This window comes from Sciurus carolinensis, chromosome 3 (assembly GCF_902686445.1).
Source record: "Sciurus carolinensis chromosome 3, mSciCar1.2, whole genome shotgun sequence".
Lineage (NCBI taxonomy): Eukaryota > Metazoa > Chordata > Mammalia > Rodentia > Sciuridae > Sciurus > Sciurus carolinensis.
In genome coordinates this window covers 116,158,688-116,173,930 of record NC_062215.1, presented here as the reverse complement: position 1 = coordinate 116,173,930, position 15,243 = coordinate 116,158,688, and the positions used below count along the sequence as shown (strand labels likewise).

General features: G+C 36.0%; 1 protein-coding gene and 1 long non-coding RNA gene across 5 annotated transcripts in view; one reads left to right on the top strand and one right to left on the bottom strand.

Annotated features, from left to right (window-relative positions):
- The window catches only part of LOC124979774 (uncharacterized), a 144,632-nt gene extending 143,326 nt beyond the window's left edge, over positions 1–1,306 (bottom strand). For both annotated transcript variants that reach the window (XR_007107689.1, XR_007107688.1), the window contains exon 1: positions 975–1,306. This is a non-coding gene — a long non-coding RNA (uncharacterized LOC124979774). The remainder of the gene's footprint in view (positions 1–974) is intronic.
- A 78-nt stretch (positions 1,307–1,384) lies between these two features.
- The window catches only part of LOC124979763 (sodium channel protein type 1 subunit alpha), a 141,218-nt gene continuing 127,359 nt past the window's right edge, over positions 1,385–15,243 (top strand). For all 3 annotated transcript variants that reach the window (XM_047544428.1, XM_047544427.1, XM_047544426.1), the window contains exon 1: positions 1,385–1,499. The gene's annotated coding sequence lies outside the window, so the exon portion shown is untranslated. The remainder of the gene's footprint in view (positions 1,500–15,243) is intronic.

Here is a 15,243-nt window from a genome sequence, read left to right as displayed (position 1 = left end):
ACTGTTTACTCAATTATGGTGGCAAAAGAGTGGTTAGTTAGAGAAAAATCATGGTCCACTCACTTCTTCCTCTGTCAGCCTAGGCAAAACCATTTAACTTCTTTCTACCTCAGTTTCCTTCTGAGTTAAATGATGAGGTGGAATTAGATCACTGTGTTCTTTGGTAGACCTTAATTCTCTTATTTCCTCGCTCACTGTGATGCATTAGCAGACAAGCTTCCCAGCTAAGAGCAGAACATTAAGATTATTTTTAAATGATGCATGGCTTCTTCTCTATTTCTTTTGCCTCAGGAATTATACATCTTAGCCCGCATCCCATATAAAACCACAATTTTATATATAATTAAACAATATAATGCCATCTTATATTAATAATACCATATCAGTGTACTCAGGATCAGAATAGGGAACTGAATTTATTATTTCTAGCTTTTAAGGGCATAACTTGTATTACACACATTTGAGATAATTGAATGAAAATTAGATGGAGAGTACATTGTTTTTAATTTGCTGTTTAAAGTATCCCCTAGATATCTAGGAGTGAGTCTAACAAAGATTATCTCAAAAGCACAGCAATCCCCTTACTCCATTCTGAGAAACTGTTTTCAAAGTCTAAAAAAGACCCCATTGTATGCAACATCTGATGTGGATATTCAGATCTTATTTTTTAGTACAGACAATAGACGTAATTAATGAGCACATCTGACATTTATCTGCAAGCCACCAGAGATAGGTCCTAGTTTTTCTCATTACTTGTATGAAGATTTCAGAAGTTGCAATGCATTAAGCACAACTCATTTAACCCACCACATTCTGAGTTTGATATATGAGTAAAATTACTATCATCTTGCTTGCAAAAAAGATGTTTAAGAAACATGAACACTCTTTACAAATACTTCAGTTATCACCCTGCAGAACGACTCACACCCCCAGTGATCTTCTCATTCCATATACACACAGTCCCCTCTACTCACCACAATGAGTTAAAGGTAGACAAAAAGCTCTCGGTAGCAGCCTTTGTGTTAGTATTTTGCTTTGCCATTCCCTCATTTTAGGTGTCATGGCACAGGACTTTACAGACAGCGATTCATCCTGCGAGGTTTACTGCAAACACCAAAAGAAGTGTCTGGCACTTGCTGGAAGATTTAGCTTTTATGTTTCTGGTCATTCTTCCCATACCAAAAATGAGACCAGTTTCTGAGCTATTCTTAACTCTCATTCCAAAACGTTTCAAAAGGGAAAGACAAGAAAGAGTTCATGATTTCCATGCAAACTCCCAGCCTGCCTGCCTGCCTGCTGCTACCAATACTTCTTATTCTTGCTGGTGATGACATTCAGCGAGCTCCCCAGTACCGACGCTTCGTTATGTAAGACTGTCTAGGTCAAGTGTAGGAGACTCACTGCTGGCCTGTGGAAACTCATGGAACTGTTTCTTCAGATTAACACTTCAGGGGCTATGGAGACTGGAGGAAGCTGAGCTTTTACTACATCTTTTGGGGGTAAATATTTTTGCATGATTCAGTGGTTTTTATATTATGGTCTTGGCAGATGCCTGTCAGCCATGCTGAGAGGTGCAGGGAGAAATTACTAAGAGATTCCAGTTTTGTTAGCATGCTTGAATAAGCATACTAAGTCTTCCAGTAATCCTAGCGTTAAGACACTCGAGGAGTAAAAAAAATCATAAATTAAAATTTGCTTATCAAGCATCATCTCTGAGCATCAAGGAATGAATGTTGCTTTGATGTTTAATTTCTGCATACAATCTGTTTGATCAGAGGTGTGGCAGGAGAGCATTATTAGATGTGGCTCTTAGCTTCAAGAGATTTACTGCAGTTCTTGGCTGTTACGTTGTCCTTGTCTCTGACTGCAAATTTGCTTCCCTTGGAAATGAGCTATATGTCTGCCTGTATTTGTCTTCTATTGTGACTGTTGGTGAAATAAGAATGGAGCCTGCTTAACCTGGCAGTTATGTGACTTCAACAAATAATAAATCCTACCTACTTAGTTTCAAGGTGAATACTGCAGTATAAGCGCCATTCAAAGCTAGCACCGTGTGATGCTGGGTTAACTGCATTGGCTCAAACGGGGCTCTGTTTAGGAGACTCGGAGGGATAATCCCAGGGTAGAAGTGAACAATTATTCACTCTATGAGTAAAAGTAGAAACAATTTAACACTGATTCTGTTTTAGACTCTCACACAGTGTCCTGCTACAGGAATTAGTTAAAATAGCAGGCTCTTAATGAATGCTGCAGAAAAGCCTAAAGTAGCAGGGTAAGATTGCGGTAGCAGGCTGATATTGGCACGAAATACTAATAAGATTTAACTGGAGATGATGATACAACAGATGGCACCTAATTTAAAAGATAGATGGGTATTTTAAAAGTTGAATGCAAATGTAAAACACTTGAAAGCATTTGGCTTCCTGGGTGCCGTTGGCAGGTGAAATTCAGTACTTTAGATATGATGCCTGAGTTAGAAAAAAAAAGACTGTGGAAACTGTCTACATGACCTCAAAGAGCTAAATGGAAAGTTGACTAATCAATCATTTGCTTGGATGTCTCTAAATGAGGACTAGCAGGAGGCAAGTTAATTATGCAATACTTTCCAGGTAAACAGGTAGTTTATAAATTTTCTTGGAGTTTTTTTAAGTTAAAGGAATATAAATGAGTACTACTGAATTGAAATTCCTTAAGAGTAATTTTCACTCTTTAAGTAGCATATTGATTATTTGATGAAAATACACTGATTTCATCCTGTATTTAATTGATTAAACATGTACATGTTTCCCCAAATAATTTGAAGAGACATTTATGGTCCCTCAGGGCTTGATTTTATATTACTGATGTCAATAGTCATTTTCCCCATAAATGTAGCTTGGCATAAGAGCCCCATCAGATCAGTTTCTACTCTGGCATTTGGACGATTCTTCATAAATTTACTCTTAAAAATGAGGCATTCATAACCAATCATACTCTCTTTGATTTTACATATGTTTAGGATAGTAGTTTGTGCTAATTGTACATAAATTAGTTTTTGTTTAATATTATTTATGTGGTTATTGTTAAAAGGTATTCTTTCTGGTAAGAAGCTTAAAAACATATTTCTTCATTTTAATGATGAGGAATTTGAATGAAATGAGGTCTCAACTAGTTTTGTCTTTACCATTTATGATTGCATTCTTCTGTTTTAATTAGCATGATCAAACACTCTATCCTGAAGTGAGATTATATATTTGGTGAGATAATAGTTTTACATACCTACAATACTAGGTCAACATTTATTAAGTGCCTACCAAGTGCTAGGTAGTGGTCCTCAATTGTGTGTCCTGCTGACTGGCTACATCGACTTTCTCTGGGAACCTATTAAGAATGCAGACTCTCAAGCCTCACTCTAGACTTCCTGAGTCAGAACATCTGGAGTGAGTTCCAGAATTTCTCTTTGTAGAAACTCTCCAGTTGATTGTAAAACTCACTAAAGTTTGAGAACCACTATGCTGGGCAATAATTTGGTTAAACATAGTGAAAATAGTTTTTTGTTGCACACAAATATGCATTATATGATGAAATTCTCTGCTTTCTTCAGTGACTAGATATCCTAATGTGAGCAGTACTATTTTCTTAAAGGTTTATGCAATTATTTAGGACATCTGAAGTTTAAATATGTTCATAAGAATATCTATTTTCCAACAGTTCAGTTTTAGACTTTCAACTCTTAGAAGTTGTTTTAGTAAGTTTTTTTTTACTGCTGTGACTAAAAGACCTGAGTGAGAAGAACAATTGCAGAGGAGGAAAAGTTTATTTGAGGGCTCATGGTTTCAGAGGTCTTAGTTCATAGACAGCCAGTTCCATTTCTTGGACTCAAGGTGAGACTGAATATCATAGCAGAAGAGTGTGGCAGAGGGAAGCAGCTCACATCATGATAAGAAAGCAGAAAAAGAGGCCTCCATTGCCAGATACAAATATATACCCCAAAACCATGCCCTCAATTCCCACTTCCTCCAACCACATCCCACCTGCCTTCAGTTACCACTCAATTAATCCCATCAGGTGATTAATTCACTGATTGGGTTAAGGCCCTTATAACCCAATCATTTCTTCTTTGAACCTTCTTGCATTGTCTCACACATGAGTTTTTTGGGGACACCTGGCATTCCAAATCATAACAGAAGTTAAATAATGGGATGTTAAGACATGAGAGGACTTCTCTCTTCTGTTTGCTCAGTGTGATTTGGCAAGTGTCACTGCCTCTCTTTAATTTCTTATTTGTAGAGTAACTGGTTGCACTAAATCAGAATTTCTCAACTCAGCATGACTAAAATTTTGGATTGGAATTTCTTTGTTATGGGGTCTGTCTTGGGCATAGCAGAGTGTTGAGCAGCATCCCTGGCCTCTATCCACAAGGTACTAGACACAACCTCCAGTTACAACAATAAGAATACTTGTAGACATTGGCACCTGTTCCCTGTGGGCAAAATTGTCCCCCTCCTGATGTAAGTACCACTGGCCTATGTTAACTTTCCTATGAAAGTTTCTAGTATACTGAATGGGACAACAAATGTATTATTTCTCTCTTTGGATACAAGTAATTTTAAAATTACATAAAATAAATATATGTCTTTGTTATGTAACCCAGATATAAGTTGGGGGCTCTTTGTCACTCAGAAGATCTAGTTTGATTTGCTCAAATAACTACTAAGTCCCAAAGTCCGTGGAAGCCCAAATCCCTTCTGCAACTTCTCAGGCACATAAAGTCTTATGCAGTCTTCTGTGTCCTGGAGTCCTGGTTTCATGTATACTACCTCATTAATCCCCCAAGTGACCCAGATTGCATTTGTCTCTGGTTTCTAGCAGATATTTAACCATGCCAATCACCTTTTAGATTTCATAGATTTCATTACAGATATGGACTTATTTTCTCCCTCACCTATCTGTGCTCTTCATGCCCTTCCTACAAGATCTGAGTATTCTGAATTCTTCTTCTACCATACACAGTAATCCATATTTCCACAGTTGTTATATTCAGACACAGATGTCCAAACTTATTAAAAAATTTAGAAGATTGTTGAACACTGTGACATAAAGATCATAATTCCAAGGCCAGCCTGGGCAATTTAACAAGATTTGTCTCAAAATTTCAAAACAAAACAAACAAAAAGCATATAACAGGGTCTGGGGATGTAGCTCAGTGGTAGAACTTTCCTGGGTTCAGTCCCCTGTATAGGAAAAAAATTCTGAATATCCAGGGCCTTCAATTTAAGACCACTTACCCTTCACAAAGACAACTAGAGTCTTATTATATGTGTAAAATCTCATGGCTAGAAGGAATATTGAATCTATGTTCATTTTCATGTTTTTTCTAAATCATACTGAATGAAAGTTCTTTGCCCTTACCTCAAACAATTCACCAAATTCAGCCCAGAGATTTTCTGGAGCTGATATGCCTGGAAGAAACAGATAAGACTCACACACATATGCACACATGATTTTCCCAAGGATTAGAAATTCTCTTTGTTTGCTACCCTACAAATTCAAATTAAATGTTATTCTTTTCTTTTAAAATTATTGTAGTTGTTGATGGAACTTTATTTTATTTACTTTTATGGGGTGCTGAGGATTGAACCCAGTGCTCCACACATGGTAGGCAAGTGCTCCACCACTGAGCCTCAACCCTAGCTCTCAGCTTAAATGTTATTCTGAAATACGTGTGAACCAAGGAACTTAATCTAGAATATAGGTAGCTATAATACTATTGAACAAAACAATAATAGATAATATTTGAAATATTACATCTGTGTTTGTAAGTAATTTTATAGACATGATCCTTTCAGAGACCCACAGGTAGCCAATAACATAGGTCCCATTTGTTTATCATTTTGCAATAAGAAAATAAAGGATCAGTCTTACAGATGCCAAATTCACTTTTCTATCAGGTAAGACTCAATAGTGCAGGTAGTTTGAACTAAAACTAGAAGAACCCATAAGAGCCAATAATAGTATCACCTCAGAGTATATACCAATTTAATTCCTTTGAATTTTAATTTGATATTTTGGCGATGTGTCTACATGCTCATGTTCACTTAGCCAAGGTATGGAAATTACTTAAATATTCATCAAGAGAGACTGATCAGAAAGAAGACAAGGATGCCCACATATGTCACTTCTGTTCAACATAGTCCTGGAGGTCCTAATTTCTCTGATAAAGTAGCATTATATTTTTTTCTGACACTTTCAATACCCAACAATTGAAAGCATGAAATAGGATATTTCTGTTGAGATCGTCTCATTTGGGGGTGTAAGGGAGGTAGAGTAGAATATGTATCAATTTTCCACATGAAATTGCCTCATACTATTATGATCCTCTAATACTGGGAAAAGGGAAAGTGGCAATGATATAAAGAATGTTTTGTTTTCAAATATATAGATCCTAGTGAAATCATTAGAAATAACTTTATATCAGTGAGCACAATAATGACACACATCAATACATGCACACACTCAAAGTTTTATTTTGTTCTCTAAATTTACTGAGCATTATCTCCCTGACAATCGGCCAACCCTCTCTTGTCCAAGTCCACCACATCTACCTTGGATTCTAGGAAAACAAAAGTCAATTAAGAAGACACTACTACCATCAGATCATGCCCTAGCAGGGAAGAGACACTACACTATCCAATCCTGTCTGATAAAATAGTGGAAAGAAAAGTGAATTTGGCATCTGAAGAGCTTGAGCTTTTATTTTCTTGGTTGCAAAATGATTAAATTAGTGGAAGCTATTTTTGGATTTCTGTGGATCTCTGAAAGGATCAAACTTTGCAAACTAGTGGAAAGAAAGAACAAAATATTTGATTTTAGTTTCTCAACACCATATTCTCTAGGTTTTCATATGGAAGTGGGTGCAGCTTTCCCTTGCCATTTCCAAGATTCGACCTTCTGTCAGTTTCTACATGATATCTCCTCTTCTTAAAGCATACTTTTCTTTTTCCCTCACTCTGTGTGCTTCTCCTATTAAATGACTCAGGAAGATCACAGCTAAAAATCAAGACTTGGTGTAGATTTCACCTCAGAGTTAACATCAAAGAGAAAAAAGTTGGTAATTCCTGGTGATGACAAAAGTGTGGGAAACAGGTATCCTATGACATTGTTGGAGTATTAAATGTTATGACATTTTTGGAAGAAAGTCATTGATATTCACCCATGTTAAAAAGTAGAATAAAAAAAAATCATTTCCTGAGAATGCACTTAGAGAAAAATTCACACAAGTGGGTAATGTGTTTATAAAATCGTGTTTACACCAGCAATATTTAAATAACACATGTTTGTCATTTGAGAATTTATTAAATAAACTTTAGTGTATTCATCTACATATATGATGAGATACTCTTTAAGCAATCAGGGAAGAAATTAGAAATCCAATATTTAATTCCAACAAGGTATATATAGCCATACGTAGCATTTGATGTCATATCTGAAAAAAATATAAATTGTATCGATTCATATGCTTGGATATGTACAGGAATTTTCAGAAAAGATTCAAGGGAAATTAACAGTGACTGTCTTTGCAGAATGGACCCAGAGGAAGAGAAATTGGAAAGTTGTTTTTTACTTAACAAGACACCCAGGTCAATTTACATTTGAAATGCTACTTGAAGAGTAGATTAGGAGTTTTCCTGGCGTGTCTGAAGCCATGTGTACTAACAGAGGCTAGAACCTGTTAGCTACCCAGGAACTGGTGAGAAGGGCAAAGTGACTGAACTGCACATTCTGGGTACAAAACAAGCAGGGAGGTTTAAAGAGCCCAGGTCGGCTGTGAAGGTCAACTGTATTTTATAGTCCTGCTTCTCAAACATCAGTGTGCATAAGAAATATCTTGTTAAAATGCACATTCTGATTTGGCAGATCTGGGGTGGAGCCCAAGAGTTCTGCATTTTTCAACAAACTCACAAGAGATGGCCATGCTCCTGGTCCACTGCCACATTTTGGGAAGCAATTAAGGCTTTAAAACTTAGAAAGTATTATGTTTTTGTGTGGTTCATGCTGTCACAAATATGAAGTAGAGCCAGAAAGCATTTGTTGATAGAAAATGAGCTGAGAAAAAAAAAAAAAGCACCTCATTCAGTATGATGTTTGCAACATGAAGCTTTGCCAAAGTAATATTATTGTCAAATGTTCATGATCAGCAGTTCTTCTATTTTAGCTTTTTCATTTTTAACAAATTTAGATTTCTGGAAACCTAAGCATCAACAGATTGAGGCTCGCTTCTCCCTCCACTCCTCTTGTATTTAGTTTATTTGTTGATCTAGTGAGAGTATTTCCAAACATAGCTACATTCTTTCACATGCTGCAGATGATTGAAGACTCTAAAACAAGTGAGAAGGAAGAACTGCCATCTGCCACCCTCCTACCCTGCCACACGCCACCTCATGGCATATTTAACAGAAATCTAGGCTGCAAATCTACCATACAACGAAAAAGTCCCTTGACTTGGCCACATGTAGAAATGTTTTCCCTCCGTAGCATCTGTGAAAGTAACGTGAAGTAATTCAGACCAGTGAGGAATGTCTGTATCATCTCGCCTTTGTTTTTATTTTTACCTTTGAACTTGGATCCCAGAGATTTCCCACCATCATTTTAGCAATGTGATATGGCAGAGAGCTTTATGTGAAACAAGAAAGCATGGCCTTAAGCAATGTTATCACTTTGAAGATAGATTGTTGGTTTCAAAAATCACATTTTCTCACCTCCTTGGTGCTTTGGCCAAGATACTGAGTCTCAGTTTTTTCTATCTGTAAAATAATGATGATATTAATAATATCTATTTCATGAGATTGCTATGAGGTTTCAAATTTTAAGTATATACTGGGTCCTTGATAAATATTAGCAATAATTACTATTCTCTTAATTAATTCTAATTATATTAGAATTAATTTGAATATAGAAATAACTGAATATAAACATTTGTTCCTGAGTATTTAACACATACTACTATACACTGTGCTAAGGGTTAAGGTATTCAATAAAATCATTTGTCATAAAGATTTTACTCTTATCTTTAAAGAATTTAATACATGCATTTGCTTTTTAAGCAGAGAAAGATGTGTTTTTGGAGATAAGGTGGGAAATGTTCTTTTCCCCGGTTCCCACCAGCCCTTCACATCTGGAGGGGCTTCCAAGTCACCCTTCCAGTGATTACAAGGCATTGGGTATTTGAAGTAGTAGAGTGTGGATAAAGGGGCTGTATACAGGATAGGCTTGAGAGAATCAAACAAAGTGATGAGACACCCAGGGTCTTGCAACAGTAGGGAGGACAAAACAGACGTGTGGAAGGAACTACATTCCCAAAGCACAACAAGAGTGGGAGCCCTGGAAGAGGGGCTGCTGGCAGGAGCAGTAGACCCCAAAAATGTAGGCCAGGTGGAAGGGAAGGGTAGAAGTAGTGATGTGGTTTAGAAGTGGGACAAGGGCTGTGTGAGAAGAGTCTCAACCTCCCAAAGTCATTTTCCATGGATTGCATATTCTGGGGGCTTTATCTATTGGATTTCTTTGGGTTCAGCCCAAGTCAGACATTAGCAGAAAATTGGAGAGGTTTTCCCCAGCATAATTTTTCTTTTATTCTAAATAAGTAGCTGCATTTCTTTGATTAAACCATTTACTGAGGTCTTCCACAATGTGCCTTTTTTTTTTTTTTTTACTCTAATGTCACCATTCCCATGTTGTTGTTATTGTTTTGTTTTGCCTAGGGTCTCACTAAGTTGCTATGGCTGGTCTTGACCTCCTGATCTTCCTACCTCAACCTCCATAGGTACATAGACATCAGATGTGTGTCACCCCACCCAGCTAATTTGGCTCTCTCAATTGATAATTCCTGGGGCTTTATAAACTATCTTAATATCTTGGCAAATAGTTTCTTCTCTAAATTATTTTCATTTAATCCTTTTTCAGTTAAGCATGTTATTTCCCTCCAGGAAGTTTTCTGAATCACAAGTGTAATTTTAAAGTAATAGATATGTCAAGCTATGGTTCTGATGGCTTAGAGAGGAGACTGGGCAGATGGAGATACAAAGGTTTTGCAGTCTTGCAAAGCAGAATGGAAAGGGATGGTATAAGGAGAGAACATTAACAAACAACTCTGTGTATGCATAGCATATACTACCTTCGAATTTGGATCATACACACACACACACACACACACTCACACACACACACTTAGAAAGAGTAAACATGTGAATTAGGGTAAATGATCACCCAATATCATTGCTGAAATCATGGAAAAAATCTACATTCTGTATTTACTTAGCTGCAGAAAAAGGGAGGTGGAACTGTAAAGGTCCCCATCTCATATGTGCTAATTAAAGGGATGGAGACCTAGGAGTCCTCACCTGCTTTATTCAGTCTACTTTTCCCCAGAGAGAGGAAGAACATGATTACTTTCATGTAATGATAGCAACCAGAACTAAAAAGAAACTTTCAAAAATGACTCCATGGGCTGGGGAGATAGCTCAGTTGGTAGAGTGCCTGCCTCGCAAGCACAAGGCCCTGGGTTCAATCCCCAGTATCCAAAAAAAAAAAAAAAAATAGACATCATGGAAACAAGTACATCAGTTTCTGAGTTTCCTTATCAAGTGTTATGGAAAATATAGAGACAAAGTGGTTCTGTTATTTCAACGTTCTATACTAACCAGAGAAATCTCTGCATCTTTCATGTGACTGCAGCAGAACAAGTATGGGAGTTTGCACGTAGGCATGATAGTGCAGCTGCCCAGCACTTGGTCTCTCAACCAGAGCCCCAGGGGGTGTGGAATTGCTCTTATTGCAGAATGAGAAATTCAGTTCATGGGTCCTAAAATTTCCAAAGCATTTTAGGAAGGCTAGATTAAATGCAATTATTATCTGACCTTTTATGCATCTTTCACTTGCCAATTTCTTCTAAAAAGTTTGCATCCCTGCAGAGGGGCTTAATGACCTCTGCCCATTATTTGCCTAGGGTAGAATTTTGCTTTTTCTAAGGGGAGAGAGAAGAAAATATGTAAACCAAATGTGATTTGTGTGAGTCTGTGAATTGATTGATGAACCCTGGAACTGCATAGGGATGTGTGAAAGGTCTTATTTCCTTCAGAAATACAGTAGTGCCTAATTCTAATGACATGTGCATATGTAATGGATGATTCCAGATAAAGTCAATGGTTTTCTACCATTGAAAAAGAAAAAGATGTTGTCAGAAATCCTTGAGGGGCACAGAAATCACATATTTGCTTATGCTAAGTTATAGCAAAGTTCAGTTTTATTCTGTAAATAAAGAGTTGTCTTCATAAATATCAGCAATTTCCTTTAGTGTCAAGAAAGTCCTCTACTTTAAAAAATCCAATTAAACCTCTTGAATATGTAGGCAAGTGATATGGTTGACTTAAAGATATATTAAAAGGGTACATTTGGTATTTGGATTGATAGTATTCAATCATATTTTTCTTAGTAATAACTTTCATTGATTAATTTTTGCAAAGGGGGAAGCTGCTGAATGAAACAAATCAGGCAAGAACCCAACATTGTGCTTAACTAACTTAAGAACATAGAAAACAGCACATGTGAGCCCAGAATGAAACCTAGCATAGTAACATAGCTCTTTAAACTTGTGCATACATTTTATTTATTTACATTTATGTTTATTTTGTGCCTTTATTCTCCTGTGGCAATAGATCTGGATGTAGGGATTTAAATAGTATACTGTATGTTGATCTTATCTCAGGAGACAAAGCTTTACAAAGCCTTGGTCTAATTAAAGAAGTATAAAGCTCAGGGATGCCAGCTGGGCACAGTGGTGTACACCTATAATCCCGGAGACTTGGGACACTGAGGTAAGAGGATCACAAGTTTGAGGTTAGCCTCAGCAACTTAGCTAAACTCTGTCTCAAAATAAAAAATACAAGGACTGGAGCTATAGCTCAGTGATAGAGAGCTCCTGGGTTCAAACATCAGTACCCACAATAATAATAATAAGAAAAATGACAACAAAGAAAAACCCTCAAGCATCTGAAACATTACATTTTGTTTCCTTCTTTGAATATGGTTTATTAGTCTAAAGAAACAAAGTATGTTTTAGGATGTGTTTTAGTTTTTCAGTGAAATTATAGAGCAAGACCACTTACTTGCTATTTCCTGGTCTCTCTTCCAGCCTACTTGAAGGCTGTGAAAGTTCAACTCTCCAACTTGTTGCTCCTGTCTTTGAGTTTGGGAACTTTGTAGTTAATATTTAACAGCATGTGTCTAAATCCACCCAGAGAATCTATTAATAAGTTCCAAAATAAATATGACTTAAAAAAATCAGTGAGAGAAAAACACATAGCCAAGACATGCTGACATCAATCAAAACCCTTTCTAAGACTTTCCAGATACAGAGGTGGTTTCCCCTCACCACACGAACCAGAGGGTGAACTCAAAATAAACTTCTGGGAAGTTGAAAAAAGAAGAAAAGCAGTATGTGGAGAAAGACTAAAGGATGGTTGCTGTCTTTATTCTTTGCTAAAATCAATGTTGGTTAGTCCATCACCTTCTTAAACAGTAACTGCAATCGTAACCTCCATCACATTCATCTCTCTGTCAAAACATGAGTGAAAATCAATTGTGGTGTATCCAGAAATACTACACTCACTTCCATTTTTGCTTCTTATGTGCTGATGCACCTACTCAATATTAATTTTCTTCATAGTTAAACTGTGGAAAAAACTTGAATGGACTTTTGTGATACGTAACTATCTATATGACCTTGGACAAACCATATTGCCCCTCTTGACATCAGTTTTCTCCTATCCAAAATAAGAATGCTTGTCTAGATGGACTCTGAGAATTTTGACTTTGTTATTCCTCAATGATTGGCAAAATCATCTCCATAAAACAGTTTAACATTTATTTTAATTGTGGGTTTTTTTTAAAATGAGGTTTGTAAAATTATTTTATCCTCCTTGTAGATTTTGTGGAAATTCTATTCTGGAATTTTGATTCATTCATAGTCAGTAGATATCATCAGTTGATTTTTAGAATCAACCTTGATTCAACTACATACACTGGAATATGTTTGGGAGATAAAGATAGTATACTTCTAAACTATTTCTGTTCATGCTGTCAAACATATTACAGGATAGGGTCAGGCAGTTGGAGAATAGATTCACATGTAGCCAAAGATGAGAAAGTCCTCCAAGCAGAGGAAATGAATGAAACAAAGTAGTGAATGTATGAAGGCTCCTGGCTTGTTTAGAGAAAAGCAAAAAGCATATCCTTATAAAAAAATGATATTTTTGCAGCATTTTCAGTAAATATTAATAATGTACTCCTACACGTTAGCTGAAATAAAATCAGGTTCTCAAATAACCACGTATTTGAAATAAAAAAAAATATATGCAGACACTAAAGCTGGTTTTTTAAAATCCTTCCTAAATGGTGGTATAATAAAGGAATGATACTATTCGATAAAGTAAAAAATAGAAATTTTGTAATTTAATGCACATTTTAAACTTTGCATCGTTGATCTCATCAGATATTTTACATTCATACATTTAATTCCTCTTTGGGATATTAAGATCATATTTTATTCTGTCTTGTTTATAAAATCTGTGTCTTTGGTTTGGGACTACCATTATTTCCTCTCCAACATCAATGGCTGTCTAAGCCACTTAAAGGAAATTACAGTGAATCTTTCAACAAGGAGTAACTGCTTCCTTGGAAAAGATCATCTGTAGACTCCTAAGCAATTCTGGCCTTCCAGGCCTCGGACTGGGGAATCCCATGCTCTCCATCACGGTCCCACAATCTCTCTCCTTTGTCTTTCACTTTAAATTTCTTGATTGTACTGAGGTAAGAAAAGTCAAAACTATTTTTTTCTCCTCCTCTACCAGACAAAAAGAGAGAATTGGGAGTAATTTCAGTGATTTGTGGAAACTTTTCATAAAATTTTAAATAGTTCTTTGTGTGCCCACAAACATGAATTCTATAAATACCTGAGAAACATTTGGAATCCAATCAGTAAGAAAAATAATTTCAATTATTTAGGTTTATTATAAGTGATTTTAAAAACCATGATCTATGAATCACAGACCTAAAATGGCTTTGATTTAGTAATTTCCAGTTGTGGGAAGGGGATCCCTCTAATATTTTTATACTATACTTGAAAAAACTGATTGTTTGACTTTTGTTTTTCATTTATGGGATATATGGGCTACTGTTTCAAATGATGACATTAATAGCTATAAAATATTTTGAAACAAGGAGTCCATTTTTTACTCTCAAGAAATTATAAGCTTAAATTTCCTAAAAAACTGACTTTAGTCCTAAAAGAGGGCTCTTCATTACACTTTCTGTAAGTAAATTTTGCATACATTTTTGGCTCATTTTCAAAAGGACAAATTAACCTCAAAATAAAGACATAGTTCATTATTTCTGAGCAGGAAATGTGTTCTATTTCTATTAAAGGGTTTCTACAGTCATTGTTGGTAAATGCTTGGGTGAGAGCAAGCAAGAGGCTGGTAGTAATGTCTTTGAAGAATGTCCTACTGGCAAAATAAAATAAAATACTGGAATAGTTACAACTACAAAGAAAAAGTTTGGAAGTAGTAGATTATTATTACTGTAAAATCATACCAATCTTGTTCACACTTTAATCAAGTTTAATTTTCCAGTTACAAAAGATTTGAATTCAGATAATTACACAATGGTCCTGTGAATTTGGAATCAAACCACATGGGTTCAAATCCTGTTGTGTTGGAATCATACATCACTCTGTCTGAAGACCTGCTACCATCAGAGTTTATGAGGGTGGAGGACCTGGTTTCATGTCACACAGAGTGTAGATTCCAAATATACACACACACACACACACACACACACACATATATATACATACATATATGTATATATATATATATAGAGAGAGAGAGAGAGAGAGAAAGATTTTCCGCATTAAAATTGAAATCAAATTTATAACTCTGAGCAAGGGAATCCAGAACTCAAAATATGATTTGGCCATGACTTTGGGAAATTTTTGGCCAGTGACCAAGGATAATTCCCTTCTTGACAGTCTTGAAAGTGATTAACAAATTCTCTTTATGCAACTGAATAATAGATCCAGAACTCCAAGAGATGGACATCAGAAAAAAAGTTTAATGATAACAAATTGCCTTTATTTTCTAAATAATACCCAAATATTCACCATACTACTTCAGTCTTCTGATGCTGAGATAATTCTCTCCTTAAACACTT